Below are 25653 nucleotides of genomic sequence, written 5' to 3'. Positions count from 1 at the left end.
GTTTTCAACCTCATCCATCTCCAGAAACAAACCAGTGTCTTATGTGAAAAGAGCACATTTCTATGATCTGTGGTTAAATAGATAAAGGGAATGGTTCTAAAAAATACAAATCTGTGACATCACAGATAGTAGTACTACATTTTATTTTTTACTGTGATTGTCAAAACCGGCAGTAGAATATTTTAACTTTATATTTTTCTTCTACAAAACGTAGATATTTGCCGTTTTCACATGTAGACACAATTTTGTTGGAGATCATTAAAATGAGGTTGAAAAGTGGTGGAATTGCCCTTTAATGTGAATCAAACATAAACCAGAATGCATAAAAGTGTCTCCTAGAAAATGCACTTTGGATAGTCCCCCAAAAACATTGGGATCTCATGGGTCAATGTTCCTCTATTGTATCCGTCTACAGTACGTAGTCTACCTGCAGGACAGCTGTGCGCCGCTGCCTGCCACGTCTTCCAGAATCATGCGAGAATCATGGCCAATTCATCCACTGTGTGAATGAACGGACGCGGCAAGGGGGGGCGCACTCTTACCTCACTCAGTTCTTTTTAAAATCCTGCGAACCCGATGGCTATCACTGAGCGCTTGCATTGCACGCAGCAACTCACATAACCGCGCACTCTGCAATGCTCTGTCTGATCTCCCTTCTTGCTACAGTTTTAACAAAGTTTTAAGAGTTCGCGTCACTTGGATTGCGTCCTTGTCTCGTGGCCGAGGCTATTGTCTGTGAGGTGAAGCGGAGCGCGGCAGTGCAGTGCGGTGTAGTGTCCAGTTACAAACAGTGCACTGTGCTGCTGCGAGGAGGCACGGCGACAGAAATATATGGCTCTAGAGAGACGGCAGAGAGAGACCGAGAGAGAGAGGGGGAGCGAGAGATCTGAGAAAGCTGCACAGTAGTCAGAGACTGACCCGGAGTTACTGGATTTTGTTTTAAATAGGAGAACGCAAACTGGGATTACTCCACCTTTACCGTAATTTTTTTCCCTGAGCCACAACAACACTCACCTTCTTCAGACTGGTTGAGACCTGCAGTTGTTCTCCTGCTAGATGAATAGGAGTAGTTGGAGACGTCACTAGGTGAGTGGTTTACACATATTGGCATTTGAAAGGCTTTACCATGCCGATGTTTTTCTTCTTTCCAAATTAGACCTTTCACTGGACCTGCTGAACTGGTTAATTTGCCGTTTTGCAGTCTGAATGCTGTAATCTCTGGAGTAAATTGTATTACTGGTGAAATATTTAACGTTTCCACCTTCTCTTTTCTATTGCTGTGCATAATTCACGACTTCATAGGATACAATAAATACGTATAATACATATAATAATCAAAATCATGTTGGCCATATGATATTATTCACATAGTAATATGAATAGCCCGGTGTAGAAGTTGACTCTGGTTATCTAAAAGGATTTAGTACCGCTTGGCGGTGCTAACACTGTGATTATTCACTGTTATTACACGCACTTAATACGATTTCTCGCCTCTGCGTTATGCAGATGCATTGCCTTTTATACATTCATTTTAATAACAACATTTCCACTGGTAGTGATAGTTCGTTCCTCGTGCTGTACAAACACCGTATTTTGGTCTGTGTAATTACAGAGGTAGGCTACTGGTCCCGTTCTATACTTACATTGTCAGTTTAACTCTGAAACCATTTACTTCTTATAATATCTGTTTGTCTCCTGGTCCCATTACATGTATACAAAACAACAGTTACGTAATTAAGCTTTAATTGAAGCAGAGTAAGTCACTATTACTTTTGGAGTGATATGGTTGGATATCTTGGCAATTATTCTAATTAACTTTGGTAATAAGCTATTGCTCATGTTGAACAATGTTTACAAATTGAACAGAGAAGGATAGATATAAGGTTGTATTTTGTTATGGAACCCCCTTATATCACTTTATTTTTGTTGACTACTTGACAGTGATTTTGATGACATACAGCGGGTGTTAAATTCTTCCATGTCCCTTCTTTTGATTTGTGAATGCATCAGGATTGGCACTTGCTGTGTGGGCAAATGTTTCCTCTCCTCAGTAACAGTAAGCTACAGTACACTGCCATCCATTCTAATTCACAGTCAGCCCATTACATATTTATTTTACCTTTATTTAACTAGGCAAGTCAGTTAAGAACAAATTCTTATTTTCAATGACGGCCTAGGAACAGTGGGTTAGGTTAACTGCCTTGTTCAGGGGCAGAACGACAGATTTTTACCTTGTCAGCTTGGGGATTCGATTCTTGCAACCTTTCGGTTACTAGTCCAAAGCTCTAACCACTAGGCTACCTGCTTCCCCACATGTACTAACCTTTAGTTAGTATGAAGGACGTTCATATTGAGGCTGGGATTGTTTACAGTAGGCCTGGAGTGCCACATTTGAGACTTCAAGAGAAAACAAAGACAAGGAGATACAATGCCTTTTTTCAAGACAAACTATTTACTCCAACACATTGTCTTTCGAAGCAGGCTTTAGTCTATAAAATGCACCCCAATGGTGGGACATTTAAAAGGGGTTTCGAGGTAACAGTATGCATGACCTGTTCAGTGTGTGTGAAACCTCAGAAACATAACTGTCTAGCTCCCGGGCATCGGCTCCTAATTGGGAATCCCAACATGTGAGTTATGATTAATCTTGATTGTCTATTTCCATATGCTAAGTGGATTTATAAAATGCATCCCAACGGTGGTTCATTTAAAAGGGGTTCCGGTAACAGTATGTGTGTGTGACTGTGTGAGTTCACAGTTTCTCAGAAACCTAACTGTTTGGCTTCCGGCATCGGCTCCTAATGGACCTCCATGCCTACATGTGAGTTCTGATGAATCCTGAATGTCTCTTTCCATCATACTGAGTGGGGTATGATGATGAGGTATCCACTGTGGGTTAATACCTTACTTACAGATGCATTTTGCGAGTGTTGAGTGCATTCAGACACCCTCAGGCTCTCAGAGAATATGAATGTGGCTGTAAAAATCACAACTACAAAAATATCCCTTTTTATCACAGCAGAGTAATCACAACATATGCTGTTTTTATATAACAACTCAACAATATGTCTTAATGCCATTTCCATTCTTTGACACAATGATGGATGCTTCAAAGATGTATTAATGTGTTTTTTGGCTTGAAGGAAGTGGCTCTCATGAACACAGCATTACTGTAGTCTCAGAGCCTCTCCTTGCTGTGATGCTGTGCATGCGGTGCTGTCTCATACTGTGCGCTCCGCGACAAACAGTGACCCCATCCAGATGGTTGAATTACTCTGAGAGTTTTGGCAGAGAGAGTTCCTTGAGTTCACCCCTCAGAAAGGCCTGCTCGGCTCGGACTGCTAAAGTCCCTGAAGACATGAGATAAAGTGAGAGAGAGAGGGAGTGAGAAGGGAGGAAGGAGAGGGGAGACTAGGGAAGAGAGAGGGTTGGGGAAAATTGCTGAATCGAGAACTGATCTGATGGGATGCCTCTCGGCAAAGTTACTGGGTTTATATTACAGCTGAGTTTCAACAAGGGAAACTGGACAGAGAAAAAAACAATATATGCTCAAAAACATCCCTCCTCCCTGCTCTTTCCTTTCCCCTCCCAAGCTTCATAACAAAGATAACCACCAGTGTGAACTGTACTTACAGATAAGTACAGAGCAGCTGAGAAGCATCTCTCTCAGCTCTTTCTTTCTCTCTCTCTCTCTCTCTCTCTCTCTCTCTCTCTCTCTCTCTCTCTCTCTCTCTCTCTCTCTCTCTCTCTCTCTCTCTCTCTCTCTCTCTCTCTCTCTCTCTCTCTCTCTCTCTCTCTCTCTCTCTCTCTCTCTCTCTCTCTCTCTCTCTCTCTCTCTCTCTCTCTCTCTCTCTCTCTCTCTCTCTCTTCTAGTTGTTTGGTGTGAATAGCAGCATATGATTAGCTGGTGTGATTGATATTTGCGCGGTGCTGGTAATTTGCCCGCTCACTGACACGGAACACCAGCACAAACATAGCAATTAGTCCCTGTTCAGAGAATTCTGGAATGAAAGTGACCTCACGGAACCCTGCGTTCTGTGCGGTCACTATGGAGACAGATTGAGTGACAGCACCATTGTTGACCGGCTTTGTGATTGGGCATCTCTTTGGGGAAGGGACTTGGGAGCATGGGGCGGAATGCTGTTCAGGATTAAAAGAGACATTGTCATGCGCGTGTAACCTAAACAGCCATTACCCTCAGTCCCTCAGTGCTCTTAAAAAGACTTTAGTTACTCATTCAACTGACACGGGCTAGAGCCACTGAAAGAGACTGGCCTTACAGAGACAAACCTCACAATAAGATAATAGTTGAGCTTGTATTCATTGGTTTGAAATAGGATTTTAATCTGACGTAAATTCTCTCAGGCATTGATTTACTGCTGGTCAAAGCAAACATTCTATCCCAAATCAAATGTATCCTCCCTGTCCCCCCCACACCTCTAGTGCTCCGTTCTATCATGTCCCCCCTTTTAGTTTAAATATAGATTCACTTAGTTAATATCTCTTCTCTTCCTGTCCAGTAGCCACTTCTAGATTATGTAGAGATCCTTCTGTAGGCTGGTAACCAGTAGACACACACTGGAGTATCAAAGAGCCGCCCGGCTGATGGTTTATTACCTTGGCATAGACAGCCTGTCCCTAGGGATCCTGCCCCTAGGGATCACCTTTGTGGATCAGGGTAGACGTTGCCCATAGGCACAGATCGAGCATCAGTTTTCCCACCCCCAAAACCTAACCTTAACCATTTGGCCGAGAGACGGGTGTAAGGTTGGCATGACCTGACCTGGTAAAGCACTATCCTTTCAATTGTATTTGTCCCAGAACATTTCTGTCAAAATAAGAAGCATGATTATTTTTCTCCTCTCCTCTGTTCATCGCCCTTGTTTATTTATCTGTTTATCGAGATGGGCACATTGCCATGTCTACCCCAGGGGTTCAGGGAGGTGATTGCTTTCCGCGGGATACAATGAGAAATGGAAATGTTGACAATATGATAAAACTTGATCATCTGTAGCTGGCTCGCTGTTTAAAGGCCAGCGTTGTTAGGGTGACTGTGTTACCATAGCTACTGGGGAAGAATGCAACATGTTGTTTGCTGAGTGCTTCTATTGTTGAGATCCTGTCTGAATAACATATTGCGTCAACCTGTTTGTTTTGTTCAGCATTTGCGTCAGCCGTCAACACTATAAACGTCTATTGTTGTTATATGCAAGGCACACCATGTGGTTGATTCAAGTCGAGGTCTGACACATAATTATGCTGAAACAAGTGCTACTTAACGACTATCAGCAGCTTATCTGTGAATAGTGGAAGCTATTTAGTGAGATTGTATTCTATTTCTGGCAGTGGATAGGGGACCAGTTTATGCAGAAAAGGTGAGATGGCACACTGTTTCCTCTAAGGTGACTTGAGTCCTGCATTGTCATGGTTTGGGGCCTCTCGCGCTCTCCTCCTTTTCTGTCCTATCTCTTCCCTTCTCTCCCCTCCTGTTCCGTCCTCTCTCTTCCCTCCTCTTCCATACTCTCTCTCCCCTCCTCTCTCCAACTCTTCTGTCCTCTCTCTTCCCTTTTCTCTCCTCCTCTCTCCTCCTCTTCCGTCCTCTCTCTTCCCTCCTCTCCCCAACTCTTCCCTTCTCTCTCAGCCTCCTCCATCCTCTCTCTTCCCTCCTCTTCCGTACTCTCTCTCCCCTCCTCTCTCCAACTCTTCTGTCCTCTCTCTTCCCTTCTCTCCCCTCCTCTTCCCAACTCTTCCGTCCTATCTCTCTTCCTCTCCCCAACTCTTCCGTCCTCTCTCTTCCTTTCTCTCCTTCTCTTCCTTTCTCTCCCCAACTCTTCCGTCCTCTCTCTTCCCTCATCTCCCCTCCGATTCTATTCTCTGACTTCCCTTCTCTCTCCTCCTCTTCCATCCTCTCTCTTCCTCTCTCCCTTCCTCTTTCCTCACTCTACTCAGCTTCAATCTCTCTGACAAGCAATTAGCTACGACTATTGCCCCACAACTTGCACACACACCGAATGACTGCACGAAAAAGCTACATCATAAACTGTAGCAATTTCACGCTGGGTTTTAGTTTGAAATGATTTAAATTCTCACCAGAGAGGTAGAAGCAGAGAGAGAGAGACATGTTACTGGCTGTGTGATTATTCTCACCGCTGTTTGGGTTCCTGAATGAGTGAATGGCTGTGGGTTGTATGGAACAGGCCTGACATGTCTACACGCCAAACAGAATTAAAAGCAGCAAACCAGCATTCTATTATCCTCCACTCAAACACGACAGCTAGCTCAGCTTCCTGCTTCCTGCACCCAAAGCTGAAACCTCACTTCCTTACTGGAGCATGGACATCTGTGTTGTGTTCTAAATCTGAAACATTGTTAATAAATCTTGTATGCCTGTTTTCTCAGGAGGGATCGTGTCAAGGGGTGTTTGTGAATGAGAAGTAAAATAAGGATGGACTTAAATCGTTACTAACAGGAGTCGTTTATACAGAATTATAGGTGCTGTTGGTCTGTTGATCTGGAGTCTGTTCTGCTTGTTGGAGTTAGAATTAGACTTCTGAGAGAGGAAGAGAGAGAAAATCTAATCAATCAATTCAAATGGTATTTGTCACACGCTTCGTAAACAACAGGTGTAGACTAACAGTGAAATGCTTACTTCTGGGTCCTTTTTCAACAATGCGGAGTTAAATATAAACAAATATATATAATAATACACCATTATGATAGAAATATTGACAAAAAAGAGAAGAAGAAAATGTAGCAAAAGCAGTTATAAGGAGTAGTGAGTCAGGAGAGATCAGGTAGAATGATAGACTATTAGAGAGAAAGAGAAGGAGTGAGAGAAAGTGGAAGAAAGAGTGAAAAGGCATATTGATTGCCTACCTGTGTATCCGTACAGAGGTTGCCCTTGAAGGAGAGGTAAGGAGAGTCCTTATGTCATAGTTCCTGAGTCACTTTCTGTTTCTCAATTCAATTCAAAGGGCTTTATTGGCATGGGAAACATGTTTACAATGCCAAAGCAAGTGAAATAGACTGTCTATTTCTCTCTCTCTCTCTCTCTCTCTCTCTCTCTCTCTCTCTCTCTCTCTCTCTCTCTCTCTCTCTCTCGCACTCTCTCTCTCTCTCTCTCTCTCCTACTCTCTCTCTCTCTCAATTCAATTTAACCTCTTACATCTAGACGTTCCGCTAGCGGAACACCTGCTCCAATATCCAATGATGGGCGTGGCGCGAAATACAAACTCCTCTAAAATACAAAAACTTCCATTTTTCAAACATATGACTATTTCACAGCATTTTAAAGATAAGACTCTCCTTTATCTAACCACACTGTCCGATTTCAAAAAGGCTTTACAACGAAAGCAAAACATTAGATTATGTCAGCAGAGTACCAAGCCAGAAATAATCAGACACCCATTTTTCAAGCTAGCATATAATGTCACAAAAACCCAGAAGACAGCTAAATGCAGCACTAACCTTTTATGATCTTCATCAGATGACAACCCTAGGACATTATGTTATACAATACATGCATGTTTTGTTCAATCAAGTTCATATTTATATCAAAAACCAGCTTTTTACATTAGCATGTGACGTTCAGAACTAGCATACCCCCCGCAAACTTCCGGGAATTCGCTAACATTTTACTAAATTACTCACGATAAACGTTCACAAAAAGCATAACAATTATTTTAAGAATTATAGATACAGACCTCCTCTATGCACTCGATATGTCCGATTTTAAAATAGCTTTTTGGTGAAAGCACATTTTGCAATATTCTAAGTACATAGCCCAGGCATCACGGGCTAGCTATTTAGACACCCGGCAAGTTTAGCACTCACCAATATCAGCTTTACTATTATAAAAGTTTCATTACCTTTTGTTGTCTTCGTCAGAATGCACTCCCAGGACTGCTACTTCAATAACAAATGTTGGTTTGGTTCAAAATAATCCATCGTTATATCCGAATAGCGGCGTTTTGTTCGTGCGTTCCAGACACTATCCGAAATGGTAAAGAAGGGTCGCGTGCATGGCGCAATTCGTGACAAAAAAATTCTAAATATTCCATTACCGTACTTCGAAGCATGTCAACCGCTGTTTAAAATCAATTTTTACGCCATTTTTCTCGTAGAAAAGCGATAATATTCCGACAGGGAATCTCCTTTTCGGCAAACAGAGGAAAAAATCACAAAGGCGGGCGCGGTCGGGTCATGCGCCTAAGCCCAGAGTCCCTTGATCGGCCACTTGAGAAAGGCGATAATGTGTTTCAGCCTGGGGCTGGGATGACGACATTCTGTTTTTTCCCGGGCTCTGAGCGCCTATGGACGACGTAGGAAGTGTCACGTTAGAGCAGAGATCCTTAGTAAAAGATAGAGATGGAAAAGAAGTTCAAGAAATGGTCAGACAGGCCACTTCCTGTAAAGGAATCTCTCAGGTTTTGACCTGCCATTTGAGTTCTGTTATACTCACAGACACCATTCAAACAGTTTTAGAAACTTTAGGGTGTTTTCTATCCATATGTAATAAGTATATGCATATTCTAGTTACTGGGTAGGAGTGGTAACCAGATTAAATCGGGTATGTTTTTTATCCAGCCGTGAAAATACTGCCCCCTAGCCATAACAGGTTAAGGGCTTTATTGGCATGGGAAACGTATGTTTACATTGCCAAAGCAAGTTAAATAGATAATAAACAAAAGGGAAATAAACAATAAAAAATGTACAGTAAATATTACACTCACAAAAGTTCCAAAAGAATGAAGACATTTCAAATGTCATATTAGGTCTATATACAGTTTTGTAATGATGTGCAAATAGTTAAAATACAAAAGGGAAAATAAATAAACATAAATATACGTTGTATTTACAATGGTGTTTGTTCTTCACTGGTTGCCCTTTTCTTGTGGCAACAGGTCACACATATTGCTGCCGTGATTGCACACTGTGGTATTTCACCCAATAGATATGGGAGTTTATCAAAATTTGATTTGTTTTCGAATTCTTTGTGGGTCTGTGTAATCTGAGGGAAATATGTGTCTCTAATATGGTCATACATTTGGCAGGAGGTTAGGAAATACAGCTCAGTTTTCCACCTCATTTTGTGGGCAGTATGTACATAGCCTGTCTTCTCTTGAGAGCCAGGTCTGCCTACGGCGGCCTTTCTCAATAGCGAGGCTATGCTCACTGAGTCTGTACATAGTCAACGCTTTCCTTAAGTTTGGGTCAGTCACAGTGGTCAGGTATTCTGTCACTGTACTCTCTGTTTAGGGCCAAATAGCATTAAAGTTTGCTCTGATTTTTCGTAAATTTTTTCCAATGTGTCAAGTAATTATCTTTTTGTTTTCTCATGATTTGGTTGGGTCAAATTTTTTGCTCTCATGGGGCTCTGTGGGGTCTGTTTGTGTTTGTGAACAGAGCCCCAGGACCAGCTTGCTTAGGGGGCTCTTCTCCAGGTTAATTTCTCTGTAGGTGATGGCTTTGTTATGGGAGGTTTGGGATTCGCTTCCTTTTAGGTGGTTAAATTAATGGCTCTTTTCTGGATTTTGATAATTAGTGGGTATCGGCCTACTTCTGCTCTGCATGCATTATTTGGTGTTTAGATTGTACACAAAGGATATTTTTGCAGAATTCTGCATGCAGAGTCTCAAACTGAAAGGCTGCTGGATCTAATCCCCGAGCTGACAAGGTAAAAACCTGTCATTCTGCCCCTGAGCAGGGCAGTTAACCCACTGTTCCCCCGGGTGCCAAAGACATGGATGTCGATTAAGGAAGCCCCCTGCACCTCTCTGATTCAGAGGGGTTGGGTTAAATGCAGAAGACACATTTCTGTTGAATGCATTCAGTTGTACAACTGACTAGGTATCCCCCTTTCCCTTTCTTGCCTTGTCTCTCAGATCGTTGACAGCTTTGTGGGAGTTACCAGTGGCGCTGATGTTAAGGCCGAGGTATGTATAGTTTTTTTGTGTGCTCTAGTGCAACAGTGTCTAGATGGAATTTGTATTCGTGGTCCTGGCAGCTGGACCTTTTTTGGAACAGCATTATTTTCGTCTTACTGAGATTTACTGTCATGGCCCAGGTCTGACAGAATCTGTGCAGAAGATCTAGGTGCTGCTGTAGGCCCTCCTTGGTTGGGGACAGAAGCACGTGATCATCCGCAAACAGTAGACATTTGACTTCAGATTCTAGTTGGGTGAGGCCGGCTGCTTCAGACTGTTCTGGTGCCCTCTCCAATTCGTTGATATATATGTTGAAGAGGGTTGGGCTTAAGCTGCATCCCTGTCTCACCCCCCGGCCCTGTGGAAAAAAGTGTGTTTTTTGCCAATTTTAACCGTGTACTTGTTGTTTGTGTAAATGGATTTTATAATGTTGTATGTTTTTCCCCCAACACCACTTTCCATCAATTTGTATAGCAGGCCATCATGCCAAATTGAGTCGAAAGCTTTTTTGAAATCAACAAAGCATGAGAAGACTTTGCCTTTGTTTTGGTTTGTTTGTTTGTCTCTCTCGCTTTCTCTCTCTTTCTCTCTCGCTCTGTCTATTTCTCTCTCTCGCTCTATTTCTCTCTCCTTTCTCTCTCTCTCACTCTCTCTACCTCCCTCTCTCCCACTTTCCCTCTCTCCCTCTCTCTATCTCTTTCTCTAAGTGAGATGAATTGGAGTCAATGAGAGGATCTTTTCATAGCCTCTGGTAGTCGTATTTCAGTTCTGTCCTGTGTGTTTCGCACAGCAGCCTGTGGCCTGGAGTTTATCCTAAACGTAAGAGACATAGCTCTTGCGCCTTCTACAGAGCAGCTCAGTATTGTAGAAATGTCAAACCCATTAGAATTTATTTTTATTTTTATTTCACTTTTATTTAACCCCTGGTCGGGCTAATATAGGACTATGTTATATCGTTTTATAGATACACCTCTCCTGAATCGAACCACGTTGTCCGATTTCAAAAAGGCTTTACAGCAAAAGCAAAACATTAGATTATGTTAGAGTATATCGTAAAAGTAGCCACATAGCCATTTTCCGACAGCCACATGCATCACAAATAACCAAAAAACAGCTAAATGCAGCACTAACCTTTGACAATCTTCATCAGATGACACTACTAGGACATCATGTTACACAATACATGCATTCTTTTGTTCGATAAAGTTCATATTTATATATAAAAACAGCATTTTACATCGGCGCGTGACGTTGACTTAACTATTTTCCCTCAAATGCATCCGGTGAAATAGCGCTACAATTTACTAAATTACTATTCGAAAACATTTTTAAAATGTAATATTGTCATTCTAAGATTTATAGATTAGCATCTCTTGAAAGCACCTGCAATGCCAGATTTAAAAACAACTTTACTGGGTAATCACACTTTGCGATAAAAGGGGATGCGATACTCAGAAAAATAGGCTACCGTTACAGGTCAGCGCCATCTTGCAACAATCGCATATCAAATCTACTCTTGTATACTATTGTCAATAATCCCTTACCTTTGATTATCTTCATCAGAAAGCACTTCCAGGAATCCCAGGTCCACAACAAATGTATTTTCGTTCGAAAAAGTTAATCCTTTACATCCCAATAGCTTGTTCTTGTTAGAGCGTTCTGAAGGCTGCTCCAAAAGCTCCGTCGGCCGCGGGACTCCTCTTTCAATAAAATGCTTTTTTTTTTTTTTAGGTTCGTTCAAACATGTCAAACGTTGTATAACATAAATCTTTAGGGCCTTTTTCAACCAGTGCTCCAATAAGATTCAAGGGGAACGATTGCATTGTCTTTCTAAACGTTTCGAAAGGGGAGGGTAGCCAGGGGCGCCGGCGTCATAATGGTGATGGCCCTCCTCATGTGACCACTTTCCACAGCATCTCATTCTGTCAGTTTTCACAGTAGGAGACTCAAACCACTTTGTAAAGACTGGGGACATCTAGTGGAAGCAATAGGAAGTGCTCAATGAACCATTGCTCACGGTGTGATTTATAGGCAAAATGATGAAGTTGAGTACGCAATTCAGAATTCCACATCCTGTTACGATCGGTCTCGGGGTTTTGACTGCCATATGAGTTCTGTTATACTCATAGACACCATTCAAACAGTTTTAGAAACTTTAGGGTGTTTTCTATCCACAAGTATTAATTATATGCATATCCTAGCTTCTGAGTTTGAGTAGGAGGCCGTTTAAAATGGGCACGAATTTTTTTCAAAAATCGCTGTAGCGCCCCCTATCCTAGGCGACCGTCAAGAGGTTAATCAGGTAGGCCAGTAGAGAACAAGTTCTCATTTACAACTGCTACCTGGCCAAGATAAAACAAAGCAGTGCGACAAAAACAACAAAACAGAGTTACACATAAACAAACGTACAGTCAATAACACAATAGAAAAAAATCTATGTACAGTGTTTGCAAATGTAGAAGAGTAGGGAGGTAAGGCAATCAATAGGCCATAGAGGTGAAATAATTACAATTTAGCATTAACACTGGAGTGATAGAATGTGCAGATGATGATGTGCAAGTAGAGATACTGGGGTGCAAAAGAGCAAGAAGATAAATAACAATATGGGGATGAGGTAGTTGGGTGTGCTATTTACACATTGGCTGTGTACAGGTACAGTGATCGGTAAGCTGCTCTGACAGCTGATGCTTAAAGTTAGAGAGTGAGATATAAGACGTTTTTTTTCAATTCGTTCCAGTCATTGGTAGCAGAGAACTGGAAGGAAAGGCGGCCAAATGAAGTGTTGGCTTTGGGGATGAACAGTGAAATATACCTGCTGGAGTGCGTGCTGCTGGTGGGTGTTGCTATGGTGACCAGTGAGCTGAGATAAGCCTTGGCTTTACCTAGCAAAGACTTATTGATGACCTGGAGCCAGTGGGTTTGGCGACGAATATGTAGCGAGGGCCAGCCAACGAGAGCATACAGGTGGTGGGTAGTATATAGGACTTTGGTGACAAAACGGATGGCACTGTGATAAACTACATCCAGTTTGCTGAGTAGAGTGTTGGAGGCTGTTTTGTAAATGACATCGCCGAAGTCAAGAATCGGTAGGATAGTCAGTTTTACGAGGGTATGTTTGACAGCATGAGTGAAGGAGGCTTTGTTGCGGAATAGGAAACCAATTCTAGATTTAATTTTGGATTGGAGATGCTTAATGTGAGTCTGGAAGGAGAATTTACAGTCTGACCAGACACCTTGGTATTTGTAGTTGTCCACATATTCTAAGTCAGAACCATCCAGAGTAGTGGTGCTAATCGGGCGAGCGGGTGTGGGCAGCAATCGGTTGAAGAGCATGCATTTAGTTTTACTAGCATTTAAGAGCAGTTGGAGGCCACGGAAGGAGTGTTGTATGGCGTTGAAGCTCGTTTGGAGGTTAGTTATTAAGGTAGTGTCCAAAGAAGGGCCAGATGTATGCAGAATGGTGTCGTCTGTAGAAGACTATAGAAACACGGTAAATGTTTTAAATGGATCCTAAATCCTCAGGGATGTTGCCTCCTGTGTCATATCTAGATATTGCGTGTCTTTACAATAAGCAAGCCTTTTCATGCAGCAGCGTTTAAGTCGATGTGAGATTCATTAATCGCGTGGCTGCCTAGCCAGAGCAATGCAGAAGACAGCTAATTTGATCAGTGGATGAGATTTGAGTATGGAGCCTTCTTTAATCTTTGGCTAATAAAAAATTTTTAATCTTAGCTTTGAAATCGTTATGAAAGGGTAATTAAGAAGATATCTTCTGAAAGATTTATCGTTAGTGAAAAATGCATTTGGTGAATGGTAATGATATTTAAAAAGATGCGCCAATGGATGACAGAAATAAAAACCTCTCAGCTGAACTTTTGGGGAGATTGTGTGATCATATCAATAAGAGAAATACTGTACAGACTTGTTGCATGGTCATGTAGAAAAATAGGAGGGCGATAGAGAGGCAGATTATCTGAGAAAAGATGCACAGAAAGAGGTGAGAGACAGAATAGGAGGACGATAAAGATTGGAAGAGAATGGTGAGAAAAGGAAACAGAGAAAGAGGTTTCTGGTGCATAGCCTACAGAACTGAGTAAAACAGAGAGACGGAGGGAGAGGATGGGAGGGAGAGGATTGGAGAGAGCGGGATGGGAGGGAGAGGATTGGAGAGAGCGGGATGGGAGGGAGAGGATTGGAGAGAGCGGGATGGGAGGGAGAGGATTGGAGAGAGCGGGATGGGAGGGAGATGCAGCTTAATGTAGTGTTTTTTTCTCTCCATATGCACTGGACTGGGTGTTCCCAGGGGCCCCAGCTGCTCTGTATTGGCCCATCTCTGTCTGTGGACTCCATATATCACTAACACAGACCTACACAGGTGGGAGAGGGAGGGAGGAAGAGAAGGAGGGATGGAGAGTTAGAGAGTGTGAGGGAGAGAGGGAGAAAGAGAAAGGATTGAGAGAGGGAGGGAGAGAGAGAAAGTGGGATAGAGAGAGAGGGAGGGTGGGAGAGAAAGAGGAAGTAGCTCTCTGTCTAGAGATATGAATTAATGAAAGGAGCTGGTACGTGGTCTACCAGTCAGTTCTCCACATGTCTGGCTTTAAATACAGTCTGCTTTTTCTAATAAGCACACTCTCAGGGCACACACTCCTTGGGTACTCCAGTCCACACAGACGCTCACACACACATGGACACACACACCCCCCATTGTGCTCCCCACACTGTCTCATACACACATAGACACATACACACACACTGCGGCTCCAGACAAGGGCTCCTGTGAGTCAGCCCTTTATTGGTGTGTGTGTGTGCGTGTGTGTGTGTGGGGGGGGGAGACTGCTGTCTCAGTCCTAAAGGTGGACCACAGGCAGGATGTGTGGTCTGAACCATTGGCTCTGCATAACATGTCTCTATTCTGCCCTGAAAGAACTGCTCAGTCAAAAGGCAATGTGGGCATGGGATGTTTTAACAGTGGATACACAGCTCCGTGTTGAACGCACCTCAGTGACTGGATAGTTAGATTAGGGAGCTGCGTTCAAGATAAATAGTTATTTGGAGTTGAATGCTACTGTAGTCTGTTGTATGAGCGCAGGTTTAAAGTTACCCACTTTGTGTGGGGGGAGATTTCCTAACAGTATAGTACAGTATGTATGGTACACTTGCCTATCAATCGTCTAGCCATGTATTGTGTTAACCGACAGCTCATGCACTTGAGACGATGTATAACCCTCGGTTCACCTGAAAGACAATTGAGAAACTTGAGCGTTATCACGAGGAGTGCCCCTTTTTCCAGACACTATTAGTAACCGGTACATCAGTCTGATTCGGCTGGTTGTGAAACAAGAGAGTGTGATGCCCTATTCTAGTGTATTTGAAAGCTCCTGAGATTTGGAGGCAGGTACATTCGAAAGCTGACTCTGTCCTGTTCTTTTCTGTCTCGGGTGCTGAACAGAGCTGTTTATTAAGGATTCTGTAGGTGGCACAGCATTTTTCCTGACAACTGCTGAAGAGTTTGTTTATACTCTTACACAAGCAGGCAGGCTCATGGACACACACACACACACACACACACACACACACACACACACACACACACACACACACACACAGACACACACACACACACACACACACAGAGAGAGAGAGAGAGAGAGGTTGTCTTGGTATCTGACAGGTGGACCAGCACCAAGCCCCTGGGCCACAGAGGAGATCTGACAGGAGAGAGGGAGGAAGGAGGGGGGAGAGATAAAGAAAGGGGTTGAGAGAGAAAGAGAACAAAAGAGATGTGCTCTCTGTTTCTGTGTATACTTTGCTAATAACTACTCAATCCTTATCCAAACATTTGGAGTCCGATAATCCAAATCCAGCAGGACCAAGCATGACTCTGATGCTATCATTAACATCCCTGCTTTTCTATTGCAACAAAGCCCTCCAGATATTAGGTCATTTCCATGTAAAAGGACCCATGAGCCACGTTTTTCAACCATTTTCCATCCTAAAAATTAGGAATAAGCAAAGGCCTCTGGTCACAGATGGAAAAGGGGTCTTAAAAAACATTACTAAAATGTATTAGAAATGCATGAAAACACAATAATATTTTGCAGAAATTATTTGGCTAGTGGCTTGTCATTCTGTTACCAAAAAACCCAGATATCTTTCAGATATTTTCTAATTTCTCTCCCTCATGAGGAGGGAGGATTATGAAAGTTTACAGAAGTAACAAGTAAAGGTAGACCTACCAATTAGTTATAGTTTTTTAATGAATTATTAAATGATTAAACACTTCACTCTATTATCAAATCAGTAATTGATTGACCGGAAAATCTGTAACAGAATGACGGCAATTGAATTTGGCAAAATGGGAAATCCTAGTAGTCACAAACTACAGTGCAGTAGAGTGCAGTAAAATACAGTAGAGTACAGCAGAGCACACATGAGTGTACTTTTTAAAATAATTGTACCAATATGTTATTTGGCTCATTTCTGGAGGTGGAAATGACATTTTAAATGATGTCAGCATAATTTTATTTTCATTCATTTTGGAGTAGAATGTCCTTTTGAAATGTAATCAGAACTGAGCTTCTCAGCTCTTCGAACCCCCCACCCCCTTTGACCTTTCCCACTGCTACATATGTTAAAACTGACCTTAGATAAGTATAGAGGCGATTTGCTTCCTCCTTCACTGGGCTGTGATTCTTGGAGAGACAAAGCACGTAGAAAGTCAATACCAGATCCGCTCTCCAGAGAGGCTGGTGTCATTTATTTTTCAGGCCTGAAAATGGTTTTCCAGTGCTAAATCTATACCGTACGTTTCTGTGAAATGCATTTAAACTCTAAGTGGGATGACTTTTGAATGAAATAAGAGAAATACTTATAGCTGATTAAAAGTTGATTCCCCTAATGATAGTGATGAATCAATGTCCTTGTGCTACGATGAGAATACAAGAGGTCCAAAACAAGCCTGAATCTGGATGTATGGTAGATGATGCAGAATATTTATAGACAGCCTGTTTTTTTCTCATGCGTCTCTGTTTTCAGATATTTTTGCTGTACCAGCCATCCTGAGGTCCTGAGGACTCACGGCCGGGTTAGAGAGGCCGGCAGCTTGGTTAGATAGTCCGGCGGCTGGGTTAGAAAGATCTCACGGCTGGATTAGAAAGATCTCACAGCTGGGTTAGAAAGATCTCACGGCTGGATTAGAGAGGCCGGCGGCTTGTTTAGATAGTCCGGCGGCTGGGTTAGAGAGATCTCACGGCTGGATTAGAGAGGCCGGCGGCTTGTTTAGATAGTCCGGCGGCTGGGTTAGAGAGATCTCACGGCTGGATTAGAGAGGCCGGCGGCTTGGTTAGATAGTCCGGCGGCTGGGTTAGAAAGATCTCACTGCTGGGTTAGAAAGATCTCACGGCTGGGTTAGAAAGGTCTCAAGGGTGGGTTAGAGAGGTCTCAAGGCTGGGTTAGAGAGGTCTCAAGGCTGGGTTAGAGAGGTCTCAAGGCTGGGTTAGAGAGGTCTCACGGCTGGGTTAGAGAGGTCTCACGGCTGGGTTAGAGAGGCCGGCGGCTGGGTTAGAAAGATCTCACGGCTGGGTTAGAGAGGTCTCACGGCTGGGTTAGAGAGATATCACAGCTGGGTTAGAAATATCTCACGGCTGGGTTAGAGAGGCCGGCGGCTGGGTTAGAAAGATCTCATGGCTGGGTTAGAAAGATCTCACGGCTGGGTTAGAGAGGTCTCACAGCTGGGTTAGAAAGACCTCACGGCTGGGTTAGAGAGGCCGGCGGCTGGGTTAGAAAGATCTCACGGCTGGGTTAGAAAGATCTCACTGCTGGGTTAGAAAGATCTCACGGCTGGGTTAGAGAGGCCGGCGGCTGGGTTAGAAAGATCTCATGGCTGGGTTAGAAAGATCTCACGGCTGGGTTAGAGAGGTCTCACAACTGGGTTAGAGAGGCAGGAAGGACAGGCTCAGGTTCCAACAGAGACTGGTTCCAACTTCCCAAAGATGGCTATATGTTACAATGGTAATGAGAGGACAGGACTGGGTTTACCCTTGAGATTATGACTTTCTAGTGTTGAGCATCGAAACATCGGATTCAAAACAGGCAGGGTGGTTGTTTTGCCATACCCCAGCAACTTCCTCCTACCTGTTTTGATTGAATAGTGTAATAACACTAAGTAGTTAAGGAGGGAGGGGCTATTCAGTGGAATCATATCCTGCTGCACCACACTAAAAATAGCTTCCTGCGCCCCTCTGAAGCAAAGTTCCTGTTATGTGGGATCCTTTCTCTCTCTCTCTCTCTCTTTATTGGCATGGGAAACATATGTTTACATTGCCAAAGTAAGTGAAATAGATCATAAACAGGGAAATAAACAAAAAATGAACAGTAAACATTACACATTTTAAATGTCATATTATGGCTATATGCCAATAGTTAAAGTACAAAAGGGAAAATAAATAAACATAAATATAGGTTGTATTTACAATGGTGTTTGTTCTTCTCTGGTTTCCCTTTTCTTCTGGCAGGTCACAAATCTTGCTGCTGTGATGGCACGCTGTGGTATTTCACCCAATAGATATGGGAGTTTAGCAAAATTGGATTTGTTATCGAATTCTCTCTTTCTCTCTCTCTCGCTCTCCCTCTATGAGCCTCTTCACACGAGACTTTTCATAACAATACAGTCGGCTACACATATTACTCAAATGTAAACTTGTGTACTTACTACGTCTCGACTGATACCTCCAGAGGCAGAGCATCACACTCCCCTGATGGTTGCCCGCCTTGAAGCAGGGCAGTGTAAACACAGTTGTCTCATTGAGCCAACACTCCTCCAGTATAAATGGAAATAGTAGAGCGATGTTTTTTAAAAAGCTGATATGTACAGACATTTTCCTAATATTTCAGACTTGTTTTATTGAGTTTTTACCTGAAAAAAATATCAGCCTGTTACATACTGAAATTATTTTAGTAGCTGCCCGGCTGCACTGAACCATGTAAAACTACGGAAGCCCATCCTCACCACCAAAGGTTGTTAAATGTAGATCATTCAAATAGGATGGGAGGGGGGCATTTTTTAACTAGGGCCCAGAGTTTTTCCTGATCTGGTAGTAGGCTAACTTAACTAACTCCCGACCCTGGCTGTAGGGTAGGATATAGTAATGAATCAGCTGTATATGGGCTATGATAGGACCAGATCAGTTTTCATATCAGTCATATGGTTAAAAAAAACTTCTGGAAAATCTCCTGGCCCTAGGGAGGACGAAAACATTCAATCCCTTTACACAGACAAAGAGACAACTGCGATTGGACAATAAAACGAACAGGGCTGAGCTGGCTGTATGCAGGTTGAACGGTGTAGGCCTTTGCATCTGTAATTAAAAATATACTCATACAGTATGTCATCACTATCGTGTTGATTGATTCATTCCAGTCAATAAAGTTTGATTAAAAAAGCCTAGCAGGCCTAGCCACCCGAAGTTTGAATATAAACCAAATTTGATCATCACATTCACATTTTCTCAGAACACAAATAAATAGGCCTATTTTAAACTTGAAATACATATCTTAGGCTATGAAAACATTATGTTACGTTTCCCCTGGCCCAGATGGGATCAGAGCGCATAGGCTTCTCTAGGTTACCTGCAGCTGCGGTTGTTATCAAAATGAAGCCTGCTTTGATGTAATTTTATAAGGTAGGCCTCCTGTACTTTAATATTCATATGAGAGGATTAATTGTTCATTTTTAATAGGCTAACGTTTCTTAATGAAGATAGGCTGTTAGCAACTCTGTGCATTTGTCTTGAAATTAAATGTTCTACAGAGAAAATAAAGCAAAGATGTCATGTGAATTGAATTGAAGGTGAAGTAGATAATATACAAAAGTGAAATGAACAGTAGACATTACACTCACAGAAGTACCAAAAGAATAAAGACATTTACAGATGTCATATTGTGTGTATTTACAGTGTTGTAACGATGTGCAAATATTTAAAGTACAAAAGGGAAAATAAATATGGGTTGTATTTACAATGGTGTTTGTTCTTCACTGGTTGCCCTTTTCTTGTGGCAACAGGTCACAAACCTTGCTGCTGTGATGGCACACTGTGGTATTTCACCCTGAGGGAAATATGTGTCTCTAATATGGTCATACATTGGGCAGGAGGTTAGGAAGTGCAGCTCAGTTTCCACCTCATTTTGTGGGCCGTGTGCACATAGCCTGTCTTCTCTTGAGATCCAGGTCTGCCTACGGCGGCCTTTCTCAATAGCAAGGCTATGCTCACTGAGTCTGTACATAATCAAAGCTTTCCTTACGTTTGGCTCAGTCACAGTGGTCAGGTATTCTGTCACTGTATCCCTATGTTTAGGGCCAAATGGCATTATTGTTTGCTCTGTTTTTTAGTAAATTCTTTCCAATGTGTCAAGTAATTATCTTCTTGTTTTCTCATGATTTGGTTGGGTCTAATTGTTTTGCTGTACTGGGGCTCTGTGGGGTCTGCTTGTGTTTGTGAACAGAGCCGGTGATGGCTTTGTTATGGAAGCTTTGGGAATCGCTCCCTTTTAGGTGGTTGTAGAATTTAACGGCTCTTTTCTGGATTTTGATCATTATCGGGTATCGGTCTAATTCTGCTCTGCATGCATTATTTGGTGTTTTACGTTATATTTTTTTTTGCAGAATCTCAATTTTTGTTTGTCCCATTTTGTGAATTCTTGGTTGGTGGGTGAACCTCAGACCTCACAACCATAAAGGGAAATGGGTTGTACAACTGATCCAAGTATTTTTAGCCAGATCCTAATTGGTTTGTCAAATTTTATGTTCCTTTTGATGGCGTAGAAGGCCCTTCTTGCCTTGTCTCTCAGATCGTTCACAGCTTTGTGGAAGTTACCTGTGGCGCTGATGTTTAGGCCGAGGTATGTATAGTTTTTTGTTTTTTGTGTGCTCTCTCTCTCTCCACTCTACTCTCTGTTTTGTGGGTGTGAAAGAAGCCTCCTGGCACCAGTGGTTAAGGGTGGAGACAGAGAGGAAGTGTTTTACTTCACATCTTTGTATTGACTTTAGAAAAACAGTGAGACGGGAAGAAAGTGTTCAGGGTGAGTGAGGTTGAACCCAACTCTGTTTTGCTGTAGGCTATTTATTTCTATAGGTACTGATATTCCTATTGAGTTAAGTTGAGACTTCCCCTCCCTTGCTTTCTCTCTTTCACACCCTTCATCCCCTTTCTTTTTCAGGTCTCTAAATAATGCTAAAATACCTTTCTCCTATTTGTTTACAATGGAATTTGTACTGCTTAATTTTTTATATTCAAATAAGAGTTTATTCCAAATTAAACAAACACCCCAACCTCTGTGTCATGGTTTAAACCATATTTTCCCATGTTGCTTCACTTGTCATCTCTGGACAGTCCCTTATCTCAGTGCCATTTCAGGTGTCCCAACTTTTCTACAAAAAAGGTCCTTTTGTCAGCAAAGCGCATCAGTTAATTCAGGCTAGAAGAGTGTAGACCCAATGACAATCGCCGAATGTCGTTACACTTTTTGGCGTTTTGTAACAGCTGTTTCTTTCCATTCATCAAATGGTGCGAGTGCACAGTGCTCTGTTTGGATGCTCAAATTATTTTGGTGTGGACGGGTAGCCTACTTTTTCCAGTGATTTGTTTGACAATAAGATGAAAACATCATAACTGATTGTGTTCATTCCAAATTAAAAGTTAATACAAAATAAATTATCTTTAAATGACATGTGTTTTCTATTAGGCCCATACATGTTTTGGACTGGGCCTAATAGTAAAGACATTATTTAACGGTAAAAACATTTTTATAACCAAATTAAAATGAGACCTCCCGAATGTCACGGTATAATTCACACTCTGGTGTTAGGTGTCTGACCCCCTCCCCCTTAATCAATCATGAAACTCTATATGAACCGAAAGACCCCTTATAACTTTGTGGGATTGTTGTAGTTGTTAAGAAAAGTCTCTCCTGTAATTGACCATTGACAGACAGCTTCATGGTGAGTGGTGACTGAGCTATAGAGAATGTTCTGGTCAAGTTGACGGAGGCATAGCTGATTGTTAAGAAGGGAGAGGTAGAGGGGGATAGGGAAGGAGGGAGTGGTAGAGGGGGATAAGGAAGGAGGGAGTGGTAGAGGGGGGATAAGGAAGGAGGGAGAGCTAGTGGGGATAAGGGGATAATGAGGGAGGGAGTGGTAGAGGGGGATAAGGAAGGAGGTAGAAGGGGATAAGGAAGGAGGGAGTGGTAGTGGGGGATAATGAAGGAGGTAGAGGGGGATAAGGAAGGAGGTAGAGGGTGATAAGAAAGGAGGGAGAGGGGGATAGGGAAGGAGGGAAAGGTAGTGGGGGATAATGAAGGAGGGAGAGGTAGTGGGGGATAAGGAAGGAGGGAAAGGTAGAGGGGATAAGGAAGAAGGGAGAGGTAGAGGGGATAAGGAAGGAAGGAGAGGTAGAGGGGGATAAGGAAGGAAGGAAGAAGGGAGAGGTAGAGGGTGATAAGGAAGGAGGGAGAGGTAGAGGGGGATAATAAAGGAGGGAGAGGTAGAGGGGATAAGGAAGAAGGGAGAGGTAGAGGGGGATAATGAAGGAGGGACAGGTAGAGGGGTAAGAGGGACAGGTAGAGGGGATAAGGAAGGAGGGACAGGTAGAGGGGATAAGGAAGGAAGGACAGGTAGAGGGGATAAGGAAGGAGGTAGAGGTAGAGGGGATAAGGAAGGAGGGACAGGTAGAGGGGATAAGGAAGGAGGGAGAGGTAGAGGGGATAAGGAAGGAAGGAAGAAGGCAGAGGTAGAGGGGGATAAGGAAGGAGGGAGAGGTAGAGGGGGATAATGAAGGAGGGAGAGGTAGAGGGGATAGGGAAGAAGGGAGAGGTAGAGGGGGATAATGAATGAGGGACAGGTAGAGGGGATAAGGAAGGAGGGAGAGGTAGAGGGGGATATTTGGGGTTAAGTTCACAAGCTCTCTTGTACCAACCAGGCCTACAGTGATGGAATGTTCCATAGAAACAGTTAGGAAGCATGTTCTGTTATTTCTGCCTGAGTAGTCAAGAGTTAGTTTCAGTGTGTGTGTGATCTCACATCTGGTCCCCCCCCTCATCTCTCGCTCCCACGCACGCACACACACACAAAATAATTGTGACAAGTTAAGGAGGATATTTAATCGGGACTCGAAAAGAGATTGGAATGTGTGTGTGTGTGTTCCGGGAGAAGGGCGTTGTACACCTGGAGACCACATGTAGCCCCCCACACACACACCGCTGTGGATGTTGCGGGTAGAAAAGTCTTCAGTCATGAAAGTGAAGGGTGGTGGTGCTCATTAGGACGTTATTTATGAGAGCTCCACTACTTGATCACCTCCAGACACACTCATACAACACAGTCAGTCCAATACTATACACAAACACACACATGCACACACAGGGACAGCAACACACATGGACTCTCTCTCTCTCTCTCTCTCTCTCACACACACACACACACACACACACACACACACACACACACACACACACACACACACACACACACACACACACACACACACACACACACACCATCGACAGAAGAATAACTCAGTCTAGGGAAAGGGGTGCCCCCAAGAAAAACTGCTGACATTAACAGTCTAGTCGTCAGTGTGAAGCTCTGCGTTTCTCTGTTGATGGAAACTTTGTGTCTTGTTTTGCACCTGGTTTTATTTGTGTTTTATTTACGAACTGCTTGGAAAATGAACCCCCACTCCTTTCCCAAATTAGTCCAATTACACACACACACACACACACACACACACACACACACACACACACACACACTCGCCGAGGAAGTTTTACAGGCAATTTCCTCCTTACAAGGGTAGCATGTTTGTCTGATAAACCAGGGTGGAAACAAGGCGGAAATAGAGAGACTTTGAATCTCTCCCTCTCACCCAATTTAAGGCTGTTTTATCTGGCTGTTTTTATTAGATTGGAGCTGTTTTCACAGTAAAATTAGCATATTTAGACATTCAAACGTAACAGATACTTTAGGTTTTAACAAGGTGTCTAGTTGGCACAACTTAGAGGGCTCTATTCAATCTGATTCGGTTTAGCCAACTTTCTCATAGTGGTTGTTTTGGCGTTGGAGGTGGAACTGCGGTAGAGCTTTCAAATCCACAAGCGGTTCCTGGCATTGTACTTAAAGTGGACATTGCCATTGGCTGCACGGAGTCACATTAACCTTCTACGGCACACATGTAGGTTTTTCCCTATTTTTGGAAGATTTTGGCATTATGATAATGTATCAATAATAATAATAATAAAAATAAAACGTTTACCCACACCCAGAATTTTTTTTGTTGCCTTTGAAAATCGGATATTTTCAGAACATTTATGAAGTGAAACATAGTAGAAACAAGCACTCTTTTCATGAGAAAATAAAAGTTGGGCTTATAAAAGAGCATTTCACTGCCTCTCAAACCTGATTCTGGGGTCCATTCTTCCTAGCTGTCACTGTCCTCAAGCTCACTGTCCTCACTATCAGAGGGTAACTGCCCGATTCCTTTCACCCATAGAATGTCCCTGTATCCATTGCCTGTGAATGTCAGTGAATATGTTGGCAAAAACATTAACCAAGGCCATAATTTTACAACAAATTACATGTCTTTAAATGAGCATGATATTGCCCTGAAAAGTAGCCTGGAGGCAAAAACAAAAAAACATTGCTTAACTGCACAATGTTGCCCTGAGGCAACAAATAGTAATGATTATTTTTGGATATATATATTTTTTAAATATGTTGAAAACCTATCAAATATGGTTCTTAAAAGGTTCCTACACCAGCACATATTTTTTTATCATCAAGTTATCTCTATTTAAACATTCAAAAGAATGAAATGTATCTTACCCTTTGCTCACACCATGCGCTCACGTCGCTCTGCTTCCTGAAAGAAGGTCCGTCCCCAATTTCATTATATCACACCAACTTCTGCACTATTGATTTTTTTTTTACAGACATGTCATCACATATTGTCATGTCAGGGGCCAAAGTCATTTCTGTTGTCTGAGGACAACGATGTTTAATAGAGGGTTAAGAAAAATCCCATGCAGCCTTGTTTACAAATTCGAGCACTGGAATGTGAGATGTAATCTGCACCTCGATTAGGCTGATAGAAATCCTCATTATTTAGTTTAATGATTTTCAATTTGAGCGTCATTATTTCTATAGAGCCTACACTTCGTTCTGAACTTCTAACACCAGTGGGACGAGTTTGGATTCGTGACCATGATCAAGAGCAGCGGCTCACCGTTTTGACAGCTCCAACACAGTTACACCTCCAACACCGCCAGAACATCAGCTGTGCGGGTGTCGGCTATCTGTTTGAATCTAGGCCTTAACCTCTTGAACTGGCCTATCCAGTATGATAACATCTAAGCTTAATGGATTTGGGTCACGGTTTTATAAAGGAAAATAAAGCAGACATTCTGACATTTGTGTTTTTTTCCTCGATTGGACGAAATACCTATTCTGGCATTCTAGAGTATTTTAGTAGATATAACAGAAATAACATGTAATAGTATCTTAAACCGTATACCCTGTAGGTATTTATAACTGTTAGGCTTCTGTGTATAGCAAGAGAGAGAGAAAAGGAGAGAGGCAGCTAGCATTATGGCTGTAGGTTCAGGCTAGTCCAAATAACCACAGTTTCTCCTGGTGTTTCCGTTCAGTGCAGAAAGTAACTCTTGCTTTTCCAGCTGCGTC

General features: G+C 42.6%; 1 protein-coding gene across 3 annotated transcripts in view; it reads left to right on the top strand.

The window, feature by feature from the left end:
* Nucleotides 1-524: 524 nt before the first annotated feature.
* The window catches only part of sema5a (sema domain, seven thrombospondin repeats (type 1 and type 1-like), transmembrane domain (TM) and short cytoplasmic domain, (semaphorin) 5A), a 195700-nt gene continuing 170571 nt past the window's right edge, over nucleotides 525-25653 (top strand). Inside the window, exons 1-2 of one of the 3 annotated variants that reach the window (XM_014157212.2) lie at nucleotides 531-1086; nucleotides 9885-9935. The gene's annotated coding sequence lies outside the window, so the exon portion shown is untranslated. Of the gene's footprint in view, nucleotides 1087-9884; nucleotides 9936-25653 lie in introns of all 3 variants that reach the window. The other 2 variants (XR_001322457.2, XM_014157211.2) reach the window with 2 other exon arrangements.

The sequence above is a fragment of the Salmo salar genome, chromosome ssa19 (assembly GCF_905237065.1).
Source record: "Salmo salar chromosome ssa19, Ssal_v3.1, whole genome shotgun sequence".
NCBI lineage: Eukaryota > Metazoa > Chordata > Actinopteri > Salmoniformes > Salmonidae > Salmo > Salmo salar.
Note: the sequence above shows the minus strand (reverse complement) of the source record. Positions and strands in the feature narration are given on the sequence as shown.